General features: G+C 36.3%; 1 long non-coding RNA gene and 1 pseudogene across 1 annotated transcript; one reads left to right on the forward strand and one right to left on the reverse strand.

Moving 5' to 3' along the window:
• Nucleotides 1-27487, forward strand: LOC139123697 (uncharacterized). The gene is made up of 4 exons (XR_011549767.1): nt 1-101; nt 24920-25018; nt 26060-26160; nt 26929-27487. It is a non-coding gene; the product is annotated as an uncharacterized lncRNA (long non-coding RNA).
• The window catches only part of LOC139123704 (ubiquitin-conjugating enzyme E2 Z-like), a 585434-nt pseudogene that overhangs the window by 415705 nt on the left and 141990 nt on the right, over nt 1-27739 (reverse strand).

Here is a 27739-nt window from a genome sequence, read left to right on the forward strand (position 1 = left end):
AGGCGAATAAAACACCCCTGTTACATGCTGTTGAGGGTGGTCACAGTGAAGTGGTGAAATATCTACTTGGTGTCGGTGCTGATATTGAAGCTGTTACATCAGTAAGTGTTTGACAAGATATTCATTGAACATGGAATTTGTTACTCATGACACATTTTATTTGCAAAGTTTAAAATTTATGCTGATCATTATTTATGTTGTGTCAAATTACAATGTAACAATAACAAGTAAAATAAAATCATATCAGTTAAGTGTTAATTCGAATAGCCCAGTCGTATTTGTCAAGTATTGTAAGGGGCATTGTCAGCTGTTGATAGCAATATAACAAAACTTAGTATACCTATTTCAGAGCCATTTATTTGCAGTGTTAATATTCTTAAGACACTTGACATTTTACGATTTAAAAGGCTACAATATTTCAGAAAGATCCCTAAGTTTACAAGCTACAAGCGTCTGAAAATAAAACATTACTTAAACAGCAGGGCGAAAGGATATTAATAAATTGAAGTCATGATTTGACATCAAAATTGTTAGACATAATTTAGAAGATATTCAAATTTATGAGCGTGACAAATACTTCATGAAGAAGCTGCAATTATTTTTGTGGTGGGTCCCTGGGATACCAATGATGTAACACTTATTCCAATTGATTGTGCAAGAGCCATTGACAAACGATGCTCTTTCAATGTGCATGTTGCTCAAAGTAGACGTTTGACAGCGAATTTATGCCAACTCTTGACAAATTTATCTGTAATTTCTTGTCGAACTTTTTGCAATGCATCCAACTTTCTACTTCTGAACCAAACGAAGGCTTACAACAAATATTGGCAAATACTGTAACCCATGAAAATTCTGGTTGGTTTTCTAACTTCCGACTGCCACGTCATAGTCATGTAAAATTGGTTTTAATGTGTCAAAATCACAGTCTAAAGGCTGGGGGAGGTCCAGCGCCATGGGCACACAATATGTGTCGATAGAACTCCCTGTATTTTAATGCTTGATCCAGTGTTGTTGTTGTGCGCATCCTTTTATGCAGCATCACACATGTACCCTTTTCTCGTGCCTCTGAAGGTGGACAGCTATTTCTCTATGCTGGAGAGCTGAAATGGTCTAGCCATCGCTATAAATAGGTTCTTGGGGACCCGGGGTCCACAACCCTGTGAACAGTCTGGTCTCCCAAAATTTATTTTGATGCCACATTATTAAAGCGCTTGATGGATTTGCAGCCATATTTTCTGTCATTTGTGTGTCAAAACATAGAATAATAATAATATTGATAATAATAATTAAATAAAGAATTATATAATTATCATAATACAATTAATAATACGTCGATTTCTATGAAAATTTTAGCATAGCGGTATTTTTGGTCAAAAAAAAAAAAAAATGTCTGTTTTGATGCCCCATGTTTCGATGGCAACCATTTTAGCGGTTAAAAATATCCATCTTTGGCAAATTTTATTGAAAGTGGCTTACAATGCAACAAAACACTCAAAACATTTTTTTAGGGATTATAATAAACAAGGTGATCTTTATGATCTTAGTGCCCTTTTTCGAAAACCCCACCAAACAGGGCTTGATCACTCCAAAAATTACAAAAAAAAGGCATCTGGGGTTGAGAAACTCAAATACAATATTCATCACTGTGTCATCTGTTTCAATGGCAACCATTTTGGGGTTCAAATATCATTTATTGCGAAATGCCTTTGAAAATTGCTTAGAATGGAACAAAACTGTCGAAAAGGGGGTTTGATGGGTTGCAACGATCAAACCTGGTCTTTATGCTCATGCAGCCTGTTTCAATGGCAACAATTTAGTGGCCAGAAATATGAGTTTTTCAACAACCCAACCAAAACATTTTGATCACTCCAAATATTAAACAACAAGAGCATCTCAGGATGAAAGGTTATATCCACTACTATGCCACTTGTAATAATAATAATAATAATAATAATAATAATTAACAACTTAATTTCAACTCAATAGCCTTGATAGGTATATGTTTTTTTTTCACAAGGGTCGAGCACAAATAAAACTTACACACAGAAGACAAAGTACAAGTGTAAAGCTCTCTTGTAGAGATTTTCTCCCTCATATGGCCGAAAATGAGATTTGAGGGGATGTCATACTTTTAATTAATTATTTATAGAAGTTGAATGAGACCAATCAAGTAGGAGATATCCTATGGTGTGATCTTGGTTATCTAATGAAAATCTTAAGACCTAAGAAAATTTAGTATAGTTATGTAAGTTTAGAAAAGGTATATAAGTTTGTCTTAAATTGTGCTAAAATCAACTTTTTGTGTGTCAGCTTCAGTTACTGAAAACATCACGATCCAGGCTTGTACCTAACTACGAGTGTGACACACAGGGTTACCAACAACATTGCAACACAGACAGTTTTAATGTAAAAGTGTCGAAAAAGCTTTGTCGATAAAATTGTAACAAGCGTGTTTAAAACTCTAAACTTCCACAACGTCTTATTGACCGTACGGTTTTAATTAACATACTGTTTTCAGTTATTTTTCGAAATACTATCAACCTGTGATGTTCACGATAAATAATCTCTGAATCTTAACTCCAAGCAGTGTTTCACTTTCTACATTTTCAATATCTTTGTCACCGATGTGAAGGTTCAGCTTTGGACTATCCAAGTGCGACCTTTTTTCCTTGTGGTGACCAACATGCATTTGTTTTTCTCAGTGTTCGGGCACAATTTGTTATATAAACACCACTCATTAACATATGCAAGGTCACTGTTTAGTTTACATTCTAATTCGACTGTGGTCTTAGACGACGTGTGCATCGAAGTGTCATCAGCAAACACCTCTACTTCACATTAAATATGTAGAGCATACCATTCATGTAAATAGAAAAGCAGCGGACCCAGAATTGACCCTTGGGATACGCAAACTGACAATGAAACACATTCTGGATTTCGATCTGATGAAACACACACTACTCTCAATTGGCAAGATATATGACTTGAAGAAACTTATCGCATTATCTCAAACGCCATTAAATGGTATGGTTAACAAGATCAAACACTTTTTTAAGTCTATAAATATTACAACAACTAATTGTTTTTTGTGGATTTTAGAACACTAGGACTCAAGAAACGAGTAAGAGTAGACTGGAATGGGGAAAAGCTCTTACCCAGATTTTTTGCCATGAAGGATATTATAAATTTTGCAAATAAATAAATATTTATGGTAATGATAAATGATCATTGATATGTCGCTCCTAGTCTTTGTATAGAACTGGTAAAATACTCTCTGGTTCACAATTACTAGTGTCACTTATACTCCCACCTTTATGTTATGGGACACCTTAGCATGTTTCCATAGCTCGGAAACGTACCGATCGGAACAAAACCATTTGAAATACCTGTTATAGATGGAGATATGACATGTAAATCCTGCTCTAAGAATTTTACCTGCAACCCACCAAACCAGCAGCCTGCTTTGATATCAAGTGATTAAATTGTCTTTCAATGAACTTATGGTTTCTTCTGGATACAGACATATGATGGAGAATTTTTGGTTCATTGATACAAGGTCTTTTAGTTTGTCAAGAAAGGAATTTTTTTAAATCTATATTTAAACTCGATAACTCCATAGGTGAAACACCTCTTTTCATGGAGGTCAAATACTTCTAATACCAATAACTCACAACCCCAAATGGAGCACAGAGGAGTAAAGTGTCTTGCTCAAGGGCACAACGCCAAGCTAGAGTCTCAAATTCACCGTCATCCAACAGTGAATCCGCTACTCTGGATCTACTGGGATTTGAACCGAGGCTCGAATTCAGCATCCTCGATAGTGAGTCTGTTACCCTAACCACTGGTCCACGGTGCCTCCTAGAATTTGATTCTTTGTTGCTTTTGGTCACAATTATTTATCAACGACTGATGAAAACCAATCATTACGACCATTTAGCAATGGAACATGGGTTAATTTACCATTGATAATCATATTCAGAAGTATCGAGGACTACCCAGTTCCAGTAGATGGTTCCATAAGCCCCTAATTGCACACCAACCATTTTCTAACATTGACCGATAATAAATGCATTTAGGCTGAAAAACAAACGATTCAACTCTATTTCTCCAGTATTTAAATTTTCAAAGTTTTTTCTTTTAATATTTGATCAAGTTTCGAAAGACATGGAAAATGACTGCGGACTTGTTACAAGACTCATCAAGTTGCCAAAACAGAAGCCTAGCCTAGTTTAGAAATCGATGTTAATAGGCAATGTCATAGTGATGTTAGTTTTTGGCAAACAGTGGGTGAGATTGTTAAACACTTGCCTAGCCATCAGCTTATCAGAGAGACTGTAAACTATCTGTTACACCAGGTACTTCCAATTATCACCTTTGCCTGAATATGATGGATATGATGTATGTGTTCGAACAATTCAAACCTAGCTTATAACCAGGATTTTTGCAATGGCCGAGGTACTGTGGTCAGGCTGACAGCTCTTTTAGGCGTGAGCATCATGTATTTAGTACAAGTGCTCACACTAGACAAAAAATAAGGGGAAAGTCTGGCAAATAAATTATAGTCTCTAAGCACAGCAGCAGAATTTGGTGTTTTTAGTGAAGTTTCGTAAGTTAGAACCTTCTACTGTTTGTAGCTTTATGGCTTTTTGGTTGGCAGTGATGTAGATAATAGCCGGTCACTGGTACGTCGCACGGCCGGGTTACACGCAGCTTGCAACGGAAAAAAAACTTGTGAATTTGAAAAACAAATCTTCACCCATTCGTAAGCTTATTTTCCAGTGTAATTTTGGCTATTTCGAACAAATCACAGAAAGGGTGAAGAAATTTTGAGTAAAACTGATTTAAAACATACGATCCCCAGTTTAGAGTTTGGTATGCAATGGCATGACCCGATTTGGCGCAGGTTGCATATCCGATGACCTCGGATAGGTAACTTCGGAAACATCAACAACTGTTTATATTATGCAAATGAAATGTGACTGAGACGTAGTGGGAAAGTTGTCCGTAGTTCCATAGATGTGCATGCATATTTGAATACCATATACACTGCTGCTTTTACGATATGTAAGCCAGAAACTTCAACAAAATGGTAACTAGCCAAGTATTTTGAAATACATTGGTAAAGAAAGTTAAATGACCTGATGAGTCCCCAGGACAGCTGTGCAGGGCGTGACTGCCATCGTCGATGAGTGTGGATGAGTAGACAACACAATGTTGTGTAGCCAGTGACAGTGGTAACGATGTAATCGTCCATGCCAGTCAGCTCAACTGATTTGAATCAACTAATATAAACAATGATCAAACCAGTCACAATGCCAAAGGTAGTCTTCAAAACACGAGAGAAAAGATTTGTTTCGATGTCTGAAGGAAAAAATGAAATTTTGAATTGCCTTCAAAGCAACATGTGAAGACTCTCAATCATCATACCTTTTAGAGGACCACATTCAAACAGTTTTTCTTCAAGACCTCAATCACTCCAAAGAGAATAATGTTCCTTTGCGTGTTCATTACATGTATTTATCTTGTTGTATGTTGTTGTGTATGTGTTGTGTATGATCAGGCTACATAACGGTGATTTTATTGATAAGTCAGTAGGCTTTGATAGTTGTGCTCAGCATCAAGATCGCTCAAGCTGAAATTTGAATTTGTGGATTCATGATTGACTGCATTAACATTTAGAACCTAAGTAAAATGGACATTCTAAATAGGCCGTGGGCTAGAGGGGGTCTACGTGCACCCCCCCCCCCACAGGATAACAAACCTGTATTTTTCAGAACCTTGGGATCCCTAGAATACGAAATGGAATTTTAACAGAAAAATATAGGGATGGAATAGCTGTTATGGTCATGTTTGAAAGGTACCGCAAAATCACGATTTTCCAAGCCAAATGCATTTTCGTCAAATCTGTCTTCTTGTAAGTCATGTGCTGAGCTCATTTTTTAACATAACCTCACTTGTTTGGTATCATTAGAAAGGGGTTTATACTTCTTTAAGATGACATATTGTACTATGCAATATCTTCTACAGTTTTTGTCAAATATAACAAAAACTTACCCCTTACCCCAAAGTTTACATTGAAAATTTCAGTCATAGCTAAAACCAAATTCTACAAATTTTTTAGCTAGAAACAAAATCTCTGGCCATTTTTGCTATTAAATCTGTTTTATTTAATACAGGGACATGTCAGAAATATGAAATAGACTTTTAACAGAAAAAATATTAGGACTCTACACTGTAGCGGTCATATTTTGAAGGGTACTGCAAAATATCAGTGTTGCAGATTTGCATGCATTTTTGTTAAATTTTGCTTCTTATAAGTTATCTGCTGAGCTTGTTTTTGAATATAACCTGGCTTGTTAGGTATCATTAGAAAGATAATTTACTAATCTTTAAAATGACATATTGTAACATGTAATATCTTGCTATAGTATTCATGAAATATGACCAAAACTTACCCCATACCCAAAATTTACATTGAAAATTGCAGTCATAGCTAAAATCAAATTCTACATTTCTTTACCTAGACATATAAACTCAGGCATTTATTTTATGAAATCTATTTCATTCGGTAATGGGTCATGTCAAAAATATAAAATAGACTTTTAACAGAAAAAGATTGGATTCTGTAGTTGTAACAGTCAGATTTTGAAGGGTACAGCAAAATCTCAGTATTCCTGACTTGCGTGCATTTTTGTTGAATCTATCGTCTTGTAAGTCAGCTGCTGAGCTTCTTATAGAATATAATGTAAGCTGTGAGGTATCATTAGTAAGATTATTTACTAGTCTTTAAAAAGACATATTGTAACATGCAATATCTTGTACAGATTTTATGAAATATGACCAAAACTTACCTCATACCCCAAAATTTACATCGAAAACTACTGTCATAGCTAATATCAAATTCAAGCAGTTTTTTTACGCAGACATAAAAAATTAGGCAATTTTTTGTATGAAATCTGTTTTATTTTGTACTTGGCCATATCAGAAATATGAAATGAACTTTTAACAGAAAAAGTATTGGGATTCTATAGCTGTAACAGCTGTATTTTTAAGGGTACAGCAAAGTCTCAGTATTCCTGATTCGTATGCGTTTTTGTTAAATCTGTCATCTTATAAGTAGTCTACTGAGATTGTTATTGATTATAGCCGGGTTTGTTTAGTATCATTGGAAAGGTAATTAACTGTATTTACAATGAAATATTGTAACAGGCAATATCTTGTATAGTTTTCATGGAATATGACCAAAACGTACCCATACCCCAAGGTTTATATTGAAAGTACTGTCATAGATAACGTGATCAAATTCCGTGAATTTTTAGCTAGACATGATAAAAATAGCTCTGTTTCGGTATTAAATCTGTTGTATATGGTACTGGGTCATGTCAGAAATGTGAAATAGACTTTTAACAGAAAAAATATTTGGACTGTTATAGTTGTAACAGCCATATTTTGAAGAGGAAATGAAAATCGCAGTACCGCAAACAGGCACCTTTTTTGTTAAATTCTTCTTCTTGTAAGTCATCTGCTGAACTTATTTTGTGACACAACCTGGCTTGTGAGGTATCATTAGTAGGGAAATTTATTCTTCTTTAAGATGACATATTGTAATATACAATGTCATTCATAGTTTTCCTGGAATATGGTCAAACTTTACCCCATACCCAAAAAGTTCAAATCGCAAATTACAGCTTATCTTAAATTCTACCATTTTTTGCTGCACATAATACAAAAAGCAATTCTTATTTAAAATCTGATTTATTTGTTACAAAAGTATGTTACAAGTATAAACTTTTAACGGGAAGATGATACAATTTAGTAGCCACTTGGATCATTTTTGGAGGGGGAACCCAATATTGCAAATGTATGTGTTTCGGCAAATTTGCCCTGATACCTGGGTACCCTTCCAAATATGATCCAAAAGGCTACAAAATCATATTATGTTCCTGTTAAAAGTTAATTTCATATTTGTAACATACTTTTCTAACAAAAACACAGATTTCGTAGATTGCATACAAGCATTGCCTTTTGTATATAAAGTTAATAAATTGTAAAAAAGGTCGAGTTTCAGATTTGCAGTAATTTGCTGTGTAAACCTTGGGGTATGGGGTAAGCTTTGGTCCTATTTCATGAAATCTAAACAAGACATTGCATATTACAATATGTCATTTTAAAGACAAGTAAATTACCTTTCTATTGATACCTAACAAGCCAGGTTATGTCAAAAATCAAGCTCAGCAGATGACTTATAAGAAGACAGATTTAACAAAAAAGCAAGCGAGTTTTCAATACTGTGATTTTGCAAGACCCTTGAAAATATGACTGTTACAGCTGTAGATTCCCAATATTTTTTCTGTTACAAGTCTATTTCATATTTCTGACATGTCCCTGTACAAATAAATAGATTTAATAGCAAAAAGGGCCAGATTTTTTGTGTCCAACCCTTACGAAAATTTAAGGCTTGCGGCGAACACTTCTGGTAAAGTCTTCATAATTGCCTGGTAAGTTTACCACAACAAATTGTGGTAAACTTACGCATAGGTTGAGATTTTCGCATGTTGATGGATTTTGCGGCGCACATATTGTGGTATGCTTACCACGACACTCATCCATGTTCTGGTATGTTTGCCACAAAAGTTGAGGCTTTGCAGAAATTTTTTTGCGGTATACTTGCCGCGAACAGGTCTTGTGGTATACATACCAATACTGAATCCTACATTATTGCCACTTCCGCAGCATACCACCCTACACCCTTTGGAAACATAGCATTCATTCCCCTGCTAGCTTTCACATCTTTTCACACCCGTTTCACATTACAGCTGTCACTACTCATATCAATTTTCTGACATATTCACACACAAAAGAAAAACTTACCACTTTTTCTCCATTGAATTCCTACCTTACATTTATTGCAGATGAAATGCTAAGAAATAATACAAAACAATGGAAATCACAAATGCATCAACAGTTCTTTCACATTATTTCTCCTTATCCTGCGCATTTTCAGTAGAGTTGGCTTCTCGAAGCACTCGTCCAAGGGCTACCGATCTCTTGCAAGTTCCACATCGAGAATTGAATGCAGCTGTTATTTCCGGCCCTTTCATGCATAGTGTCGATAATCCAAACACTGAAAATAAAATAGAAAAATGTATTTATAAGTTATCTGCTACACAATTTCAGGCAGTTTGGTCATAATTAGTGTTCAGTCAAATTCCATATTACATCAACAGGGTCCATACACTCAAAGTCACTTAAAATTCAAGGATCTTCTCAGCAGTTTTACAAGACTTTAGGTCCAAGTACACATTTTCTTTGGGATACCATTTTACGAAGTTTTATGTATCAATTTACAAATATTTTTTTGATTCTTAAAAAAAATTGTACTTGGATTTCAAGAAAAATGCAGATCCTGAGGTAAATGTGCATATTGAAAATATGAACCAGAGAAGGTATGAAGCATTGAACTTACGCTGTATAGCTTCTACCAAAGGTGCTTTCTCCGTGTTGTTGAATGATGAAGAATTCTTTCCAGCTAAATCTTCTGGCTAAAACAAACCATCCATCAACTTCTTTATTGTGAAGGGTTTACTTTTATCTTTCACTTTCCCAAGGAAGGCCATTAACCATGAATGGGGAACAGCTACTTTCGATCCAGCTAGCCGGTCATAATGTCTTGGCAAGTTCTCCTCATTCTCTGTAGACTGCAGAATGACCTAAGCCAACAACAGAACATGAAAAAGATGGCATATCAGTAGAACAGTCAGCAGTATGGTACAGCATGTGATAGCAACTTTATTTGGGATAACTTCAAAGTTTTTTTCTGTTTAGTCTTTGTCAAGAAATTTCAAACAGTTACAATACTTATACTCACATAGTCAGCCTTGGTAATCTGGATACCTCTTTTTGGAACATAGTGGGCTTGTGAGGTTGACATTGTAGAGTTACTATCAGCATTCTTCTTTTTCTCAGCATCTGTCACATCACAAAAATCCAACAGTAATTATAGTTACAAATCAAAAGAAGTTAGTAGTATTTAAAGGAAGTACAGAAATAGGATCACAATCGACTACATGAAACCAGGTGTTTATATAAAAATTAACAGTCAAGGTAACAAAGTTTTGAAAACAGCAGATTCGGAGTGTACTCGAATGCTAATGAACAAATATCTCATGCTATTAAAACTACTGAAATTCCACAGATGAATTACACTTCAGGTTGTACCTAGAGAAAAAATATTGGAAAAGCAAATGTTGAGGGGCAAGCTGATGGCGTGGGGTTACATGAAGTGATATTAGACTACAGCATATTAGTTGTGTAAATTATACCAGTATTAATAAAGAGTACATACCATACAATTTTCTAAGCTTATTGTGACTGTCCCTCAGAGTTTCAAGATCCCGAGAAACCCTTTGATACTTCAACTCAGCAGGACAGTTTTCATTACAGCAGCCAGGAGGGGGTGGTGCATTGTCACTTTCTGGACTACTAGGGTAGCCGCTATCATTGAGAGTAGTAATTGCAGCAGATATTTGTGCTGATAAATCACTTGAATGTGCGGTAGGTGCAGAGCCATTGCTGCTATTGTTCAAAGACAGCAAGGAATTTGGTGCAGAACCATTTTCAATGTCAGAATGCTTCCTTGCCAATGGTGTGAAGCTGTTATGTGTGAAGTTATTTTCAGGTGGGTGAAAATTAAATGGTTGCAAGTTAGTGAAAGTTTCCCCGGAGATGGACATACTGGTATTACTATTAGTATTACCATGATTACTGCTATTGTTTACACCAATAGAAGTTTGTGGGACATTTGGATTGGCAAAACCATAGGGTCGGTACATTTGTGGGGACCAACCATAATATGGCAAGGGAAGAGAATTGCCAGATGCATGAGTTTGTGTGTTAGACAGAGTGTCATGCTGCTTGGTGGATGAAAGCATGCTATTAGCATTAGGCATATCTTTGACATAAGGATGTCTGAATGAATGCATACCATGCTGGTGCTGAATGGATGACGGGTCATTAGCTTGCTTGTCGCCATCGTCCGCTCGCACAGCTCGTTAGCAAAATAGGAGTCTCCACTAACCACGCCGTGTGGGATACCCCCACTATTTTGCGTTAAGGTGGCTTGCTGGTAAGAAAAAATGAAATCAGGATTTTTCTGAAACTTTGTACAGATGTCAAGCTGGGGTAGATATGTTAAATAGTAAAATAAAAAATATGGTCCCCATGCAAATTTTGGAGATATGGCGCCCTCTATATTGTCCCGCGAAAACATTTAGCTGAAATTGGTTTAAATGTTGTATTATTCGATTAACTAGTGTTATTGAATAATAAACTGAAATAAAGTAAAACAATTTCCCAGATTTTATACAACACAAGTCCCTGTATTGTAATATATTAGTTTTGTGGTCTACTTTTGAAAATATCAGAAAATATAGCAACGTTTCCATGAATAGTGCTTTTATAAAAAGAGCAAAGTTTGGCCAAATTTTGATATTTTCATTACAAATGTCATGATCTGAAATCTACGTTTTCTTTAAACTCTCGTAAATAAAGCTCAACAATATACAGATTTCCAATCAAATGAAAAAATTGGGGGTCACCACACAATTTTTTAAGATATGGGCATTTTAATACAAAAAAATGCTACACTGAAGCGCCCTCTAGCGACAGATCCCTGTTTAGTTTGATATATTCGAAACTTTTTAATAGGTATTAAATAAATTTTGGTTCACTTAGGCCTAAATACTGCAAATAATCCCACATTTGTCACACTTAAAACGGGCCTGTTACACAGAGTTTGCTATCTTGGTGTGAACTGTTTTGACAAACCAGATTTGAAAGTCGCACCGCAAAGTAATTGTTTGCTATATCGCGACAAAAAGACCACTTCCGGAAAGAACGCTCGCGGAAAGAACGTTCGTACGCTTGCGCAGATACGATGCGCAGTACGAATATTCGCGTTACCCGCAAGCTACGTTAAGGAGTTTGATGGAATAGAAAATCAGGCGGACCAATCAGAGCACGCGTTACACTCAAAGAGAAAACCACGCCTACCTTCCAAACGCCGACCACCGCACTATTTGTGCACACAGCAGCTTTTCTCTCGATTTACTTCTGGTTTACTAGACTTGGTTCAAGTGCGTGATTGTGAACATGTGAGTTGTGTGAACGTCTGGAATGCAATGATCTGTGTTCTGTTTTCATGTGAAATGTGTGAGTAGGATTATGTGAACGCGTTGAGTGGGGTGAACGCGATACAGGGGAGTTATAACAAACTAACTCACTGCTGCTATAGCTGCACAGACTAAATAAAAACGCGTTCGATCGCTACGAAAATCTGACCTGGGCTGCCAAATTTTACACGAGGAACTTTTACAAATCATTTTATTTTTTGAAAATTCACCGACTTGAACCAAGTCTCTGGTTTACCTTCGTCCTGTGACACCCCAATGGCTCAAACGGAGATATAGGAGTGGGAAGGCAATCTTGCCCGAGTTTAATACAGGATTTGATTGTCATGCATTACATGGAGAAATGATACTGCGTGGTGGAGATAAAGTTACGGGCGATTTTCTCGTGTTTCAGAGAGGTGGCGAAAAGTTCCGTTTCAGTGATCGTGGGTTACGAAATGTATGGCAACGCTTTGTATCGTGTGAAGCGTTAGATATCTCCAAAAGAAAAAAAATCGACGAATAAATATGGCGATATATAGTGCAGAAGATGACTTTGAAAAAAAACTGACGCTTGTAGTCTATGAAAAATTCACCGATGAGTAAGCTTATATTGCTTGCTGACGCTTGTAGTCAATGAAAAATTCACCGATGGGTATATTGCTTGCTGTGATGAATAGGTCAATTTGTTTTGAACAACACCCAAACAAAATCCGGTTCTTCAGTTTGATTTCCAGTTCTAGCATATTTCACAAAGTCCTAGTCCATGTTTTCAAGCCATGCTTCTAGTGTTTTCTCCCGCGGCAATGTTCTGTTCGGGTAAATCCTGTTCATCGTCTCACAATGTTTACAATTTTCCAAAGATATGAACAACAAATAGCTGCCGGCCGCGCCAGTTGACAGGACCACAATGTCTGAACAACGTCTGAGTAATGGGTTTATCGTGAAATTTTGAGGTCAAAATTGGAGGAGTGGTTTAACAGATTTACTTCGGCGAGTAGAACTTTCTATTTCGCGCCACGATCTTTTGAGTTTGGCGGGTTGATGTTTTCACCTTACAAGTTGAGTCGACAGCTGGGAATATCTTGCGGTACGACGAGCTGGCGGCTGGGCCTCTGTTTTGACGTTTTGAACACATCAGTGATTTCAGCAGTAGATTTCAGTAGCATGAAATGTAAACACATACTTGTAAATGTAAAACACATGGATGTAAAAAATAGACGGATACAGGACAGCCCTATAATCCCTTTCACACCTATTGTTATTTCTTTGTCTACGCTGGTCTTTGAAGTTGTGGCATGGTTGCCGCGATCAGGACGGCTCAGACACACCCACTTCACTCACAATATCGTGTACATCAAATTATTGTTGCCAAATTCATAAAAAAAACTTTCAAACTTGTGAAATTGCTTGTGTTAAATGCCCAGACTGAACAGAGCTCAAACAAACCAAAGACTGAGAAAATCGACGCATATTTGACCAAGTTATGACTATTCTTTGGAACCGACTTGGATAAAGTCCCCTGATCGTAAAATTACTCTAACTTACAAAGTATCTAACCGCGGAGTCTGATTTTTTCTAATTAGAAGGTTCAAGGTATGAACGCTTAAAAAATGTTTGTCCTAAGTGCTAGTTCGCCTGGCCGTTGAAGTTATCGTATTCTAAAGTTGGGCTATATTTGCGGTACGCCGATAGTTCGTCCCCATAGGATTGCGTGCAAATGCGTTCATCGTTCAGGCCATGGTTCACCCGTTTGAAGTCACGTTTCCAGACGTTCAAAGACACTGCTGAAAGAACTGTTACGCCAAAACTAAAGTCATTTATATAGACTTTCCGGTCTGGTCATGTTTATCGATCAGAGTACCTGGCCGAAAATTCCCTGGTGATTTTTTTGCCGAAGTTCAGTGCGTCGCGTCACCATTCTGCACGGGTTGACGCATTGTTCAAGAAGTGAAAGGTTATTACACATGCGCAGTTCTTGTTATACCGTGTTCACAGGAGACAGAAAGTGAGCTAGGAGCTATGTAGTCGATTGTTTTCCTCCTCGATGAGCTGCATATCATCGTTAAGATAGAAAAAGGTCGTAGTATTGCTACAACAACATTACTGGCACAAAGACGCTATTTTTACGCTGTCTGTTGGTAATGCACGGAAAGACTCGACGTTTACCGATGACAACCCGAAGGCACGCTATGAATAAAATAACACGCTAATCCCGTTACGGGATTACGAGATAACGAATCGGCGGCAACTATCCCTTGAACAAAGGATCAAAGGATGTCCTGTATCCTTCTATTTTTTACATCCATGGTAACACCGAGGAAAAAGTGGGAAAAGACCTATACTACTACATTCGTAGTACCGATTATCTGATGGCTATTTACTGGTCACATACAGTCGTGTGGTGGCGCTTTAAAACACGATTTAGGGGTCTATCAGCCAAGGTCTGATTTCGGGAAGCATCCAGCTGCCCGGAGCGGAGACCTTGGCAAGCGAAGATGGCTTGTCGCTAGTGCAAGGGAGAGAGGAGGTTGCAGACTTTGGAGTGGACACGGCGGGTTGGTATCGGGATGGATTTGGCATGGGTGTGATGCATTGGGGAGATGCATTAACACTACTCTGATAGGATGGGGGATATTCAGCGGAATTATTCATGCTTGGCTGTGCATTTATTCTGGGAGGATTGGGTACCGAAGCATGCAATGGATTGGAATCACCTTGATCAGTACTTACTGGAGAGTGCAATGAGGCAAGTTTCTGTGCTTCAAGAAAAGCAGCCTCAATCCTTGCATTTGCCTGAGCTTTTTTCTGCTCTTTAGCCTCTGTAAAAAGATGAAAAAATTAATAACAAGTTGGAATAGCAAAATATTGTAATTGAATAAAATTCTGTAAAGAATAAAAATTTATACATGTACTTATTGGCCCCCTCATACCTAAACACTGTGTAATCTTGACACTTTCCCCGAGGAAGCACATCAAACATAACTTTGAAAGTGTTTTAATCAGGGTTAGCATTTGTTAAGTATGAAGTATGTCCTACATAAAAAGGAGAGATTGGGGAGGGGCACTAAGGAAGACAAGTCTTTATAAATATCACATATATTTCACAAAAAATACAGTAGTGTATGCAAACAAACGACTGTCAGCACTTTCTACCATTCTCCATTCCCTTTTTTGTTGTTGTTAGACTGCGTTTTCTTTTGCCTCTTTGGTTTACAAGAACTCGCAGCCTTGGTAGTTTGTGAATGAGGTGAAGGTGGAGGAGTTGGTCCATCGAACTCATCGTCATCACTGATTGACAAGTCAACGTCAGCATTGGATGTCCCTTGATGTGCTCCCCATTCTCTCTTTTCTTTTGATTCACAGCCCTGGGCGGTGACGCCGTGAAGTCATCCTGAATTTTCCGTTTGACAGTTCGTTTTGCGGTTGGGGTTGCTTTCTTAATTTTCACTTGTTGAATGCTATCTAATTTCTTAGCTAATTTCATCAAAATTTTGTCTGCATTTTCTGAAAGAGTAATATGAGACATGTTCATATCGAGCAGGTGTAGGATAGGACTGCACACGTACAACAGTAAATCAATAATCAAAAATGTGAAAGCCAATGCAACTGCACAATGCGAGGTATGAGATTTAAGAAAAATCACTTTAAAAGAATTTGTCAGTTAGAAAGAATGACCTTGCATGCTCAGAAGCGAACACTACAACAGCAGCGTACCAGTGCCTTCCATATTTGGCACTGACTTCAGTCCCAAATTTGAACACAGAATCTACACCATCTTCGAACTTAACAGAATCTTTCTCAGAGACTCCAAACTTCTCATCGGTCAACCAATATAGGCACACCCATTTCGGATTTTCTTCATTTGGAGCAATCTTCAGTTTCTGGCAGCAGCAGCTACATCTCCAGAATCAATAACGAGCATCTTGGATCCGAGACAAAGAGCTAAATGCGATTTTTTCGGCGGTGAAAATTTTAACTCCTCTTACCAGCATTCCGACAGAACAAAGAATAATCTTTGAATAAGATGGCGCATCTCGTAAAATCTCGTTCACGCGCGATCGTAGTGCCCTCGTGCTTAATATAGAAAATGAACAAACGAAAGTCAATAATTTTACTTAATACGTATATTAAAATACTAACATTCAAATTCGATATAATCAGCACTTTTTACTCCAATTTAAAGTTTTATGACGGTTACTCGAAGCGATCGAACACTGATCAACACCCAGCATGCAGAGTACCGGATGTCCGCCATTTTGAAATCAGGTACTCTCTAATTTCCACTCTCGAACAGGAGTTCTTATCGCGCGTACGCTAATAAGTATCTCTGGCACAGGCAGATTAATATTCATGTGACCTCGAGGTCATTGGAACGTCAATGAACTACTTTTTTACCTGTCGCGCACTGTAGCTATGGTATTGCCACAGTAACGCGTGGCAGTTCAAATTCATTCCAGCACGCGTACAGTTATCTACAAATTCAAATAAAAATGTTATTTTCTCTTTTCAGTGTTTATTTATTGTTCTTTCTTTAGTATTTATATATACGGCCTTGGTAAATAACTTCGAGTGCAGGAGGGGTCACAATTCAAGAAAATACATCATCAGCAGACGATACAGGGGATTCGCCCTAAGGTCAGAACAGGTCAAAGCCTTGTTTCTTCCCGAATAATTACACGATTTAAAAGTAGTTCCAATGCTAATTATATTTTTCCAGTTCGTGTTTTGCTATAAACTTATAGTAATTTGTTTTCAAACCGATGAACATTGTTGCATCGAGGATGGACTTTGTATTTCGGCGAGATCGTATCGGTGTTGGTTTTCGAGCTGACTTCCGGTTTGCGGATCAGTATGTGGTGATTTACCACGTAAACAAGACACCTGTGGCAGAGTCATTATCGGCGACAGCGCAAGGAATTGTGGGAAAGACACGCCGATAAGAACTCTGCGGTGGAGATTGTCTAATTTCTTCTAACGTCCGTACGTATGTACTTACCCTGCAGTAATCGGTTAGCGACAGAGTACTTTATGATCCAAAATGTCAAATTTACAAACAACTCTTTCACATGATGATCTTGCTCCAAGATCAGGAAATCGGCAAGAACGAAGTTACAGCAACATAGTTTCGCCGTCAACTCCTCGCTCACGTTTTCACGATATCGGTAAGTACATATACAACGCTTTTACATGTGCAGTATGTTACTGTATGAGTCACGCATGCGAAATAATGATACATGTATCGATGTTTGGCTTTTTCAGCTGTAGCTTCTGTTATACTACTATCACTTAACGACGAACAATGATGTAAAAACGAACACGGACGAGTTTAATTTGCCGTTTTTCCCTTAAAGTCGTAATCGGGACCGAAGCACCCTCGTTAAACGGTTACTTGTGAATCGTACCGTGATGCTCTTTGTGGTAGCTCCATGATCGTACTCAGGCTTATGCATAGAGAGCCTTCATTCGTAGTTTCTTTTGTACCCAAAAGTTTTTTTCGACACGTTATTTTCAGTGATTATTACATTTGCAGATCAGAACGGAGGAAATGGTCGTGAGCAAAAATATATGCCAATTAGAGTCAACTCACTGGACATGTTAGACCAAGACACTACAGGAAGAGTTACATGCTCAAGTACAGCCAGCGGAGATCGTTAGCAGAACTTCCAAGAGAAGTTTTAACACAAAGCGAAGGGACATCGATACAAGGCTGTGACCAGTCTACCAGGAGCAACAGAACATCTGTCGAAAATCCGAAGTATGACTGTGATGATTCAGCCCATGACATTGACTGTAATGACTTGACAATGACTGGATGCCCAGAACAGTCCTCAAATTCCGAATTTGAACCACAACGAGGAGGGTCATATGTGAACTCATCAACTGTTTGTAATGAACATGTTACAGCAGAAAATGACTCTGTAGAGCAAAATGGCAATGACAATGTATTTGACAACTTCCATGATAATGATTTTTTTTAATGAGGAAAAATGGAAAGAACTGACGAAAGGTACTGCAGCAGGTGAGGAGAATGATGAGATCTCTGATGATGAATGTTTGGAGGAGATAAATACTTTTGAATCAAATATCCCTCCAAAAGATCAACCCATTTATCCAGGCCACTTTCTGACCATTTAACATTCTCTTCTTTTAATTCTTGTTTATTCAATGACACACTCCATCACTGGTATTCAACTTCAAGATCTTCTCACTCTGATATCTCTGCATTCAATGTCAGTCCATCCAGCTTACTCGAGCATTGCAAAATTCAAGAAATTTTTTTCAAGTATGAAATCTGGGATTGTTAAACATTACTACTGCAGTTCCTGTTTGCTTGCAGTTGGGGAAGATATGATTGTGTGTCCAAATACAGCATGTGGTAAAGCCTTAAACTTAAAAAATGCTAAGTCATATTTAATTGAGTTACCAATTGATGGACAATCGAGAAAATTATTTCAACGTTCAGACTTTCCACAATTGCTTCAACATAGATTTAATCGCAAAAAGAAAAAGTCTGACAATTTTGAAGATATTTATGATGGTCAGGTTTATAAAAAATTATCAAAACCTGGTGGACCTCTGTCGTCAGAATATCCCTATAACATTTCATTTACATGGAATACTGATGGTGTGCCAATTTTTAAAAGTTCCAAATTTTCCATCTGGCCAATGTACTCAATGATTAATGAACTTCCATTCAAGCATAGGAAAATGAAGGAAAATTTGATTTTGTGCGGTCTTTGGTTTGGAGATAGTAAACCTCTGATAACAACATTTGCACAGCCTACACTAGAAAAGCTAAACATGCTAGAAGAAAAGGGAGTTGAAGTCTTGGTAAATAATCAGAATGTAATATGCAGAGCCTTTTCAATCTGTGGTACAGCTGATCTGCCAGCTAAGAGTATGGCTATGATTTTTGTTCAGTTCAACGGTCATACAGTTGTCCAAAATGTCTTCAGAAGGGAGAAACAGCTTTCACAAGGGAAGATAGAAGGGGCCATGTACATGTATTTCCCTTTCAAAAAGAAAATCCATTGGGAACTGCACGGCAGGCAAACAGTTGCTGGCAATTGGCATTGGATGCTATTCATAAGAGAAGTGCAGTGAATGGTATCAAAGGACCAAGTTTTCTCATGAAACTGAAATCATATGACTATGTGTGTAGTACCAGCATTGATTATATGCACTGTGTATTGTTAGGGGTTACAAAACTCCTTTTGAAACTCTGGTTTTCATCATCATATTCTGGTCAACCTTTCTCGCTATCAGCGTTTGTTGATCTGGTAGACAATCGCCTCAAAGAAATACGACCTACATACAATATCACACGTTTACCTCGGTCAATAAGTGAGCATTTGAAATACTGGAAAGCATCTGAACTTCGATCTTGGTTGTTTTTCTATTCACTACCTTTACTTTTTGATATAATGCCAGAATATTATTTTTACCATTATTCCACATTTGTTGAAGCCATCTGGTTTCTGTCTCAGGACTCCCTATCAGAAGTTGATTTAAATAAAAGTCAGAGGTTAATAAACTATTTTGTGTACACGTTTGAGCCCTTGTATGGAGCAAGGTATTGACCCTAAATCTACATTCCCTTTTACATTTACCTGATTGTGTACGGGACCTTGGACCATTATGGGCTTATTCGTGTTTCCCTTTTGAAGATGCAAATGGAGAATTACTTAAACTATATCATGGAACTCAATCCATTGATATTCAAATTATCAGTTCTGTTAACATTATACAAATGTTACCGTATGTGACAGAGAGTGTTCCAATTGAATCAAAAGCATATGCTGTTTTACAGAAACTGAAGAGAAAGAAAAAGTTAAAATTAACATCGCATTAAGATTTTGATATATTTTCTCTTGGGAGAGACTATCGTAAAGCGTTACCCATAAATCAATATCAGAAAGTTGTACATTTGTTGGGCAAAGTTCCAGAGAACTTAGTGTATTATAATCGCATCAAGTTACGCAACCAAATAATTCATTCAACAGATTACCATAGAGTACAGGCAAGGAACTCTTACACAGTGAAGTATATCGGAACAGCTGACAACACAGTTCACTTTGGTCATGTCAAATACTTTGCAGTGGAAAGACCACGTTGTAATTGTGCAGATCAAATATGCATGTGCAAATCCATGACAATGGTTTTTATTTCTCGATTGAAATGCTTTCCAACAAACACGTGGACAATTAATTCAGCAAAAAAACCAAATATTATGGATGTGAAGCTGAGATATATTCATGGTATAGAAAGGAAACTGCTATTGTTGATGTAATCTTGATTCGTAACATCTTGTCACTGTGCATAGAAGTATCATTTGGTGAGTCAGGTTCTTTTGTATGTGAATTTCCTAATTTCTTGGAAACTGACTTAGATTTGTCTGACAAAATGTGTGCACATTTTAACACCCCCAGTTTTGAAAACTCAATAAATATACTATTTTGTTATTAAATGTAGAGTGCAAACATGTATATTCTTTATTCATGCATATGATATACATCTATATAGAAGCCAGCTGGGCACTCATGTTCGTGTCATTTGGCTGCACAAGTTAAATTTGCCCTGTAACCGTGCAGCCTTGAATTCTTAGGCCATTCTGTACAGTGCTGTGACCATTGTATTTACGTAAGCCTTCCATGGCAAACATACCACAAAGCAATCTGCAACTGTGTTTACTTTAGTTTTGTGGTAGACATACCAAGAGAAAGATTGCTAATCGCCACAAGTGCACCACTAGTGGTGACTATTGGCGCAGGATGGATAGAGTGTTGTGGCAAACAAACTTATGCGTGGTATGTTTACCCAGAGCTTGCTGCATGTTTACCACAAAAAATCTGTTTCGTACGGGAAGCTAAAAGAATTTTAGAATTTGGTTTTAGCTATGACAGAAATTTTCAATGTAAACTTTGGGGTAAGGGGTAAGTTTTGGTTATATATCATGAAAACTATGCAAGATATTGCATGTTACAATATCTCATTCTGAAGATTAGTAAATTATCTTTCTAATGATACCTAAGAAGCCAGGTTATATTCAAACCAAGCTCAGCAGATAACGTATAAGAAGAAAATTTAACAAAAATGCATGCAAATCTGCAACACTGTTATTTTGCGGTACCCTTCAAAATATGAATGTTACAGCTGTAGATTCCTAATATTTTTCCTGTTAAAAGTCTATTTCATATTTCTGACATGTCCCTGTACAAAATAAAACAGATTTAAAAGCAAAAACGACCAGAGTTTTTGTGTCAAGCTAAAAAACTTGTAGAATTGGTTTTAGCTTTGACTGCAATTTTCAATGTAAACTTTGGGCTAAGGGGTAAGTTTCGGTTATATATCATGAAAACTATAGAAGATATTGCATGTTACAATATGTCATTCTGAAGATTAGTGAATTAACTTTCTAATGATACCTAAGAAGCCAGGTTATATTCAAAAACAAGCTCAGCAGATAACGTATAAGAAGAAAGTTTTAACAAAAATGCATGCAAATCTGCAACACCGTGATTTTGCGGTACCATTCAAAATATGACTGTTACAGCTGTAGATTCCTAATATTTTTTCTGTTAAAAGTCTATTTCATATTTCTGACATGTCCCTGTACCAAATAAAACAGATTTAATAGCAAAAAGGGCCAGATTTTTTGTGTCAAGCTAAAAAAATTGTAAAATTTGGTTTTAGCTATGACAGAAATTTTCGATGTAAACTTTGGGGTACGGGGTAAGTTTTGGTTACATATCATGAAAGCTATATAAGATATTGCATGTTACAACATATCATTCTGAAGATTAGTAAATTATCTTTCGAATGATACCTAACAAGCCAGGTTATATTGAAAAACAAGCTCAGCAGATAACTTATAAGAAGAAAGTTTTAACAAAAATGCATGCAAATCTGCAACACTGTTATTTTGCGGTACCCTTCAAAATATGACTGTTACAGCTGTAGATTCCTAATATTTTTTCTGTTAAAAGTCTATTTCATATTTCTGACATGTCCCTGTATGAAATAAATCAGATTTCAGACAAAGCATTGCATTTTTTATCATGCCTAGCTAAAAAATTGGTAGAATTTGAGATTTACTGTAATTTGCAATGTTAAATTTTGGGGTAAGGGGTAAGTTTTTGTTATATTTGACAAAAACTGTAGAAGATATGCATAGTACAATATGTCATCTTAAAGAAGTATAAACCCTTTCTAATGATACCAAACAAGTGAGGTTATGTTAAAAAATGAGCTCAGCACATGACTTACAAGAAGACACATTTGACGAAATGCATTTGGCTTGGAAAATCGTGATTTTGCGGTACCCTTCAAAACATGACCATAACAGCTATTCCATCCCTATATTTTTTCTGTTAAAATTCCATTTCGTATTCTAGGGATCCCAAGGCTTCTGAAAAATACAGGTTTGTTATCCTGTGGGGGGGGGGGGGGGTGCACGTAGACCCCCTCTAGCCCACGGACTATAAGGCAATACTTAGTAAAAATATGCTTTCTGAATTAAATTGCAGAGTTTTTTAATGGTTTTTCAACAGTCCCTATACACTCATAGATGCCATGTATGAGATAGGATAGACAAATAACATCCATTTGGCAAATTTGCAGATTCCGTATGTTTTAGTTTGTTGCAAGTGAGGTTTACATGTACATGTACATATGCATACATTAACTTGACTGCCTGCTAGTACTTGCATGCTGTAGATCATATACACATACAGTTTCCTCTACAACAACAGGATTAAGACGTAAATCCACAATACACGCTGGTATATAGGTTTCAAGGCGTTGTCTTAATTTGACATTGAAACTATGAGGAAATATGCAATGTCATTTTTGAGGGCAATTTTGCCATTTTTGGTCAAAAAATATGATTCTTAAAATACTCATCTGATAGCTTTTGTTGACATGTTCTTAGGGATGATTTTAGTGTGGTATATGTTTAAATTATGATGAAATTGTCAATTGTGTATGTTTGCAGCTATTTTTGCCATTTTTTTGTCTGGCCTCTGAAATGAGCAATCAAAGATTTTCACCTTCTTCTTCCACACTTTGCATTACAAAGATAATTTGCATATTGTCAAAAATGTTACCGTAAACTTGTTAACATCCCATGAAATACTGTATTGGATTAATTGATTGAGCTTTGATGAACACTATGAAGACAGAGCATCTGTATTATTAAAGGCACTTTTCATGTTCACGATCCCTGGGATCACGTTTGTTCTAGTCTGTAAGACTAACAGATTATGAAGGTGTGATAGCCTTTTGTTTTCCATTGAAATTGTAATCATTTAGGTACATTTTCTGATAAGACAATCTGTTGCCAACACAGGCCTTTTAGTGTGTTTTTGCTATCCTATTACCAATTATATATACGATGCATTATCCGAGTCAGAGCTAAGTTCCAGCCTTTACATTGCTTGTATGAATCTTTTAGCTGACTATCATATGTAAATCTTCATCCATAGTTCATAGGACATTTAAATAGCGTATCACATCACCTTTGTGGTTTTCCTACACTGCAAAATAGAGTGCACTGAACTGTTTTCAGATATGTATGCTGATAATATAAGCATTTACATAATTTTACACAAACTAAGGGATAAGATTTTTCATAAGGATTTTGATTAGATTGTTTAAATGGTGGTTAAATATTTCTGTGTATTACTTCAAATTTGTTGTCTGCTTTTGGCAAAGTCTGGTGTTTGAACCAAAACACATACAATTCAATAAATTAATAAATATTATTTGTACATCATACGATATGACAATATCTCATGGACAACATCTCATAGCAGATGATGAACTAGAAGACAGCTATTATAAGCATTTAGAATATTTACTGAATATATTCATTTTTATAATTGCCAAGTGTTTTAATTTTGTTTTGGAATGCTATGTCAGTCACTGTGTATTGAAATTGTGACTAGATCTGTCATTTGTGCTATACAAGGAGCAACTTAAATATTGTTTGACATTCTCAAATGTTGGAAATGGAGAGATACTCATTTTAGGTCTCATATCAAAATAGAGAAGACCAATGTTATAATTTTGTATCTTTGAAAAGTATACAGAACATAACAAATCATGTACACTACTGTTTTCAAAAGAAGAATACTGGTATTCTCTTTGTGATGTTTCATCCAATATATGGTAATATTATGTTAGCACGCTTTGTAAAGTTCAAGCCTATCACATGATCTTTGTATGTATATTTTGCATGCAATTCTTTTATGGTGGTGTTTTCAAATATGAACACAGGACATAACATTTATTCTTTGACAATAGTAATCCCCATAACTGCATTTTTGCTGGTTTATCTTTTATTTTATCTATTGTCTACACCATAATGTATTTCTGTCTAAATAGCCATTTAACCATGTATGATAATGACAAAATATTGTTGAAGGTGAGGGTTCATCAAAATTATTCCATCTCTGGTTTGTTGCCCATAAAAATGGTTCCTTGTGCTTGCCAAGTTTATTTATATAGGTCTATTCAAGCCAGGCTCATTTGTATAGAGTTAAAAGTAAATTTATCTGATTTATGGTAACTTGTACAAGATTTGCTCTCTTCCTATATACCCAAGAGTACTCCTTCAATCTGGGCTGCAATTAAAGGCCATACAAATGTAAGGAGAATTTAGACCTGTGTTTGTGCACAGAAAGATGTAGATATGTATAGCTAAGTTGATTAAGATATACTAGCTTATTTATTTTTGCCCTTTCCTCTAGGACAAGAATAATCCTCTAACCTGGGCAGCACAGAAAGGTCATACAGATGTGGTGAGGATTCTGATTGATGCTGGTGCAAACAAAGCGGCATGTGGTAAGGTAAGTCACTACTGTTTGGAGTTTAATCTACATGGGATACAGTCTGTATTAATACAAAGTTTGGTGTAAGGAGATTTTCCTGTTTATTTTTTCCACTCTCTGATACTTTCATTGGAATAAAATATATGTTTCTGTTAAATAAATAAAACGCTTGTAGTATACGTACAATTCAGCCGTGTTGTATCGCCATGAAGACAAGCCTGTCTTTTGATAAAACCTCGAAGAAACTCTGCACAAAACCTAAAGAAGAAAGGGCAACATATATACATGTATTGCTGCACTTCAAATGACATTCAATCCTAGTGACGTCACTTGATCTGTAAGTAACAGTGTCATACAAGAAAGGAAAGTAGTCAACAATTATATGAATTGATACATCCAAAGTATGTATTGATTTAGGTTGTTACCTTAGAATGAGTTCTTAGTTTATTTTTCTTTTACATTTCTTTACTTTAAATCATTCTGTTTTATCAAAACAATTATGGTCTCTTTATTCCTCCTTACAGTCCACATAACTTATTACATTCTAATGTTAACGAACACAAGCCGCACATTCTTTTCTGTCACAGTTTCAAGATAGTATGCTCTTCTGCTATCAAAATTATATTGAATGAATATGACAAAAATAACTCCCGTGGATTCTTTGTGTCAGGCTTCTCAACAAATATCATCACTGTATCTTTGTTACACTACATTAATTAGATTATGAAATTTTCAATTAACAGAAGGAATTTTTTCTAGTTAAGTATGACAATCATATTCACGAAATATGCACATCTCGGGAATACTTAAACGTACATACTCAAAAGATAGCATGTGCAGTGTGGATGAGCATCTGCTGTGTTGGTGCTACAGAACACTTAGGACGTGGAAAAACCCCTATTGAAATATTTATGATTGTAAATTATATATAATATGTTTTTGTTAAAAGTGAAAATCGCCAACACATCATGATGTTATGTTAACATTGTTATAACTTTTATCTCCTTGTTACTCAGCTTGTTTGTCCATAGTACATTCCTATATACCTTTCTTTCACAGGATGGAAAGACAGCACTTAGATGGGCTATTTATAAAGGTCACACTGAGGTGGCAAAGCTGTTGACAGATGCAAAGATTTTAAAAGAGTAAACGAAATCCTGGTAGGTGAGAATCCATCCATACGTACATAAGAATGTTTATTTTACTTTAATTTGAGTTGCAGAAAAACATTGCTACATGTAGAATCCTAATATCAACTCAATTTATTTGACATGGCTGCTAACCATTGGTAAATATATGTGTTAATAATATCAGATTGGCAAATGCTATATTTTCTATGTGTCCAATAACTTTCTTGTAAAAATTGTTGGAAGATGTTTGCACAGATGGATATTAAGATTTCTAACCAATTCAATTGACTTGCATGAAGAAAATCATAAAAATATCATTGAAATAAATAATTTTCTCGAAAGGTTAACTTGATTTAAATATTGTAGTACCATGGGCTATTTGAAAAAAAAATTAAATAGTGGTGTCACATTGTTATATTTTGGAGTAAAACGGCAAATTTCTGCTAACACAAAAGAAAAAGGAAAAATTGCCCACTCAGTAGTATTTCTTTAAAAATAGTATTTGTGTCATCATTGCTTGTCAATCAACATATCTATTATATTAGTCCATATATTTTTTAATAATTTCTAGAAAAAAAACGTTTCGTATCGAACCATATACTTTCAAGTAATGACAGTGTTCCCATACTAATTCTTGAAGGCTGGATGAGCTAGCTGTATGAGGTTTAAGGGTGGGGTAAATCTTCTAACATTAGCAAATAATATTTGCCATAGTAGTAAAAATCAAAATATTCTTAAATGTTCAGTCATTACTATAATGGTTCAATAACTTAAATTATTATTATTTTACATTTACAGAATTTTTCTGGACCCGGTGCGATTCAACCTACCAGTATAAACAAACTTGGTCTCTGTCTACCTCAATAGGTTAGTAGAAGGATTCAATCACAACAAGGAACAGTGTAATGTAAGATACAAAGATTGTGTTTCTCCAGAACCGTGATAAATCACCATTTGTTTGTAAATGGAAAAATTGTTTTCACCGTACAAGAAGTGATTTGAGAGTGTACTCATTTTAACGTATCCAAAATGTCATAAAGTTGTGAACATGATATCGTGTGCGTCATCATTAATTACTTACAATGATGAATTTTTGTGCTGTGAAAGGAACAGTTTTTTACCCCTAAATATGAGATGTATGGCAGTACTCTATTTTCAATCAATATCTAAAAGTAGTTAACGAACATTGAAAAAAATGATACTGGGATATATGCATGGTAATCAGTAGCAGTGTTGCCATTTTAGTATTTCTATTTAAATCTTTCAACATACAGAGGCACCGTACAATACAGAAAACAATATAAACAAAGTTCGATGATAATTCAGTATAGTGTTATTAGTCCCCACGGACACCGTCCGGGGGACTTATAGGTTTGGTCATGTCCGTGCGTGTGTCCGTGCGTGTGTCCGTGCGTGCGTGTGCGTGCGTGCGTCTGTGCGTCCGTCCGTCCGTCCGTTCACGCAGATATCTCTGAGATGCCTGGAGCGATTTCATTCAAACTTGATACAAGGATTACTTCATATGTCATACAGATGCACGTCAATTTGTTTTGTGATACGATCCAATATGGCCGCCAGGCGGCCGTTTTATTACGATTTTTTCATGTAC

Source organism: Ptychodera flava (genome assembly GCF_041260155.1).
Source record: "Ptychodera flava strain L36383 chromosome 23 unlocalized genomic scaffold, AS_Pfla_20210202 Scaffold_23__1_contigs__length_28996876_pilon, whole genome shotgun sequence".
In the NCBI taxonomy this organism is placed as follows: domain Eukaryota; kingdom Metazoa; phylum Hemichordata; class Enteropneusta; family Ptychoderidae; genus Ptychodera; species Ptychodera flava.